Source organism: Haliotis rubra, unplaced genomic scaffold (assembly GCF_003918875.1).
Source record: "Haliotis rubra isolate DU_JTF1 unplaced genomic scaffold, ASM391887v1 Scf26, whole genome shotgun sequence".
In the NCBI taxonomy this organism is placed as follows: Eukaryota; Metazoa; Mollusca; class Gastropoda; order Lepetellida; family Haliotidae; genus Haliotis; species Haliotis rubra.
This window is the reverse complement of record NW_025766669.1, coordinates 2,282,902-2,287,204: the sequence shown is the minus strand read 5'-3', so window position 1 is coordinate 2,287,204 and position 4,303 is coordinate 2,282,902. Positions and strand designations below refer to the sequence as shown.

The window sequence follows — 4,303 nt, the reverse complement described above, 5'->3', positions numbered from 1 at the left end:
AACTCATTTCAGCTCTTATGGCCAGCACAGAGTGACCAGCACTGGAAACTCATTTCAGCTCTTATGGCCAGCACAGAGTGACCAGCACAGGAAACTCATTTCTGCTCTTATAGTACAACCAATAGTACCCAGTCCTTGGAACTCTTTTCTGGAACATATACACTAACTGCATCATTGTTAAAGGCAGTATCCAAGATTTAGATTGGTAGCTGAATGTTCAAAGGTTCTACAGTATAACACAGCAACACAGAGAGTATATAGAAACAATCCATATCATTATAGGAATACTTACAAAGAGCTGATGTAACATATATTTCTACTTACCAATTGTCTCATGATCTGTCAAGGAACATTTACTCCCAATGTGTGTAGTTCCTTCCTGCAATGTGTGCTAGTTCCTTCCTGCAAGGTGAGAATGAGATTGTTTATGATTGCTAATCTGGTTGAAAAGCAGATAGCTTCACCTGTACAAAGGTCAAAGAAAATAAAGTCTTAAAAGTAAAAAATAGTGCTGAAACTTTAATTATGAATCATAAGTCTGTGTCAATCATGAATCACAGTTACTAATCAAGGTCTGGGAGTTACAATTTTAGTGGATCAAGATCAAAATTCTTTGTACAATGGCATGTTCCCTAACCCAATCCCTCATTATGAGCTGAAAAGATAAGTATAGCCTATCACCAAGTCTGCCAGATCTAGTCAAAGAAGGAGTCTAGTCCTCTTTAACTTTTCTCTTTAATGCTTCAATTTTGGAACTAAATAAAACTGACACATTATGTGACATAGTAAACAAATTTGATTCAAACAAGCATGACATGAACAGTCAAATAAGGTTCAGTATATCCTTTTTACTTGTCGGGAAACTCTGTCTGGTCTAACCTTAATGTTGTAGATCTTGATGCCTGTTCTGCGGATGTCGTAGTCTAAGCCAATGAAGTAGGGGACCTGGGAATCTATCTCCACCCCAGAGGAGCTGGCCCGGCGCCCCAGACTGCTGATGTTGATGTCAGTGTCCTGGAACATACACAATGGAGAGAACCATTGTAACCAGGTGATAGCAGGTGCTTGTTTTCTGGGGACGGCTGTGGTTGTAGGGGATGGGGTCATTTAAATGCATGATGTGGGTATACTGCTGTGGGTAGTACATGTATGGAGAAGGGAGGGGTGGGGGGATTGTTGTAAATGTATGGGATGGGGGTAGGTTGTTAAATGCATGGTATGGGATGCAGTGGGTGGACAGGGGTACATGTATGAGAGAAGGGGTGGGGTGGGGGGGTGGGGTAAGGGATGCTGTAAAATGTATTGGATGGGGTAGCTTGTTAAAAGGGTGCATGGTATGGGATGCAGTGGGTGGACAGGGGTACATGTATGAGAGAAGGGGAGGGTGGGGGATTGTTGTAAATGTATGGGATGGGGGTAGATTGTTAAATGCATGGTATGGGATGCAGTGGGTGGACAGGGGTACATGTATGAGAGAAAGGGAGGGATTGTTGTTGGATGGGGAATGTGTTATGGTGAGGTGGGTACAGGGGTACATGTATGAAATGGTGTGGGATGCTTGTAAATGTATTGGGGGGAGGATAGTAATTGTTACATGGTATGGGATGCAGTGGACAGGGGTACATGTATGAGAAAAAGGGAGGGGTGGGGGGATTCTTGTAAATGTATGGGATGGGGGTAGATTGTTAAATGGTGTGGGGATGCAGTGGGTGGACAGGGGTACATGTATGAGAAAAGGGAGGGGTGGGGGGTGTGGGGGGGTAGATTGTAAATGTATGGGATGAGGACAGTGAGATTGTTGATGGGGTAAGCTGTTGAATGCATGGTATGGGATGCAGTGGGTGGACAGGGGTACATGTATGAGAGAAGGGAGAAGGGAGGGGGGGGTGTTATTGTTGTAAATGTATGGGATGGGAGTAAGATTGTTACATGCATGGTATGGGATGCAGTGGGTGGACAGGGGGTACATGTATGAGAGAAGTGGAAGGGGATTTGTAAATGTATGGGATGGGGTAGATTGTTGTTAAATGGTGTGGGATGCAGTGGGTGGATGCAGGGGTACATGTATGAGAAAGGGAGGGGGATTCTTGTAAATGTATGGGATGAGGGTAGATTGTTAAATGGTGTGGGATGCAGTGGGTAGACAGGTATACATGGGAAGGGGGGTGGGGAAGGGTTATAGTGAAGTGTATGGGGGTTGGAGTAGACTAACGTTTAGTCTCTGAACATATATGATTTTAATAGAAACAATTAATTCCTTTAAATTGAAAGGGAGACCCCAGTTAGATGGGAGATTCAGAACCTGAGGAAATATAGACTTGCTTCAATTAGGGCTTTGGCATTAGGGCTAGGCAGTAGGGAAAATAATGTGGTTCAGGGACTGTGAGACTGACTAGGGTTGGGGTTGTTGTGTGTGTAAGCAGTTTGTTTCCTGTGATGGGTTATTGTGAGTAAATGTGGAGGTGTGTGTTTATCATCCCAAACTGGAGATATTGCTTGTGTGAGATCATATGATATCTCCTAGGATACAATGCTATGACGTCATGAACAATGCTTTGACATCGCTGCACTGCAATTCTAATGACAGTACCGTGTTCAGAGATGCACATTTTTCATTGAAAAATAATGAAGAGTGATTTTTGATGATAAATAGAATCTCACACAGGATATTTGTAACTTTATCAACTCACGTTGATGTAATTGATATCAGTAGACACGAGGGTGAGATTCTCTATTTATGGTGTGGTCTGGTGTTTTAACATGAATGGTGGTCTGTTCTCATACTGTATCCTCTACAGAATCATGCTCCACTACCCACCTGCATGATGGCATGGGCTGTCTTCCACTTGTTCTGCACTTCTTCCGTCAGCTTGTTCACCTGAACATACACCAGTATATATACATACTCAAGCAGTAAGTGTGGCTGACTAATGGAGAGAATCAATATGCATCATTTACCTGGTAACATCAATGGTTAGTCACCTGTGAGTACCTAAAACATTGTAAATGTTTCATTTCACAGTATTTTGTTAAAACCCAGAACAACTAGTTCACAATGAAAGGCAATCTTCCCAAGAGTCATTTCTACCCTTTTTGACAATTCACGGAAGAAATAAATAGGTAATTTGATAGACTGATTGAAAGGCAGGGAAAACATATCATGCCACTTCGGCCTGTGAAGCCCTGGTGGTAATAAACATGTGTCTTGCAATTACAACACAGTTCACAATTACATCTTGAGTAAAACTTTGCATGTTATTATACAAATACACATAACCCTAGATAAAGATATAATCTTGACAAATTCAGGATTTTAAAATGTATTCTGAATCTGGACAATATTACACCCTGCTCAGTCGTAATGAAAATGGAATCTGGCAGATGCTTATGTTAGATAGGTAATCTACAAGCATTTTGTAATCCCTAATCTGCACGTATCGTAGATCCTGAAAATGTATTGGAAATGCTTTAATGGATATTTATGTTCGATCATTAAATCAGTAAATTCAGTCTTAGACAAGGTTCATTTGATATACTGACAAACCATTTAAAGGTAATTAACAAACTCCAAAACATTATCATATTGTTTTAAACAACTATTTTTCTGAATCGGACACCTGGTACTAAGTCAGTATGTCTGCTTCTTACCAGAGACTGGTCCTGCTGGAGTTTGTCAGACAGAGTTGAGTCCACCTGCAACCAATCACAACTATTCAGTGATGTAACAACCTCAATCTGAAAAACGTTAAGTCCATCATTCATGTTTTCCTTGTTCACACAGACACCCTTCATCATAAGTCAAGTTTCATGCCAGTGAGATGCTATGACACATATATTCATTTTACGTCATCAGTAAGCAATCAACTATAACATAACACTCAAACTATCTTTTCATGGATATAATCTGGCCTTTAAGAAAAAGATATGCTCTAGTTCAGCTTGTAAAGAAATATATAGGAACATGCTTGTGTATTTTGAATATTCCATTGTTACATGGAGAGACCAACAAATAATATACTGCTTGTTAAATGGCAATATGACTGCTGTGATGGCCATGATAAGAGTTTTAATAGATTATGCAAAGTATTTTGTGATGCAGAAGGTATGACTGGCAGAAAGATACACAACTTTCAACACCCAAGTTTCTTCTTTTAAGCAACAATATTCAAGAAAGAAGGGCCGTTGGGACATAATGATGAAGAGAGTCCACTCAAGGAATCCACTTTCACCTTCAAGGAGAAAGTATCAAACTGTTTTACAGTATTTAAATTCGGCATTAAAAGTATGACATGGTCACCATCAC

The 4,303-nt window shown here is 40.6% G+C and overlaps 1 long non-coding RNA gene across 1 annotated transcript; it reads right to left on the bottom strand.

Moving 5' to 3' along the window:
- Nucleotides 1–325: 325 nt before the first annotated feature.
- Nucleotides 326–2,879, bottom strand: LOC124280105. The gene is made up of 3 exons (XR_006899580.1): nt 2,819–2,879; nt 880–1,014; nt 326–379 (listed from the first exon to the last, which is right to left on the bottom strand). It is a non-coding gene; the product is annotated as an uncharacterized LOC124280105 (long non-coding RNA).
- Nucleotides 2,880–4,303: the final 1,424 nt, after the last annotated feature.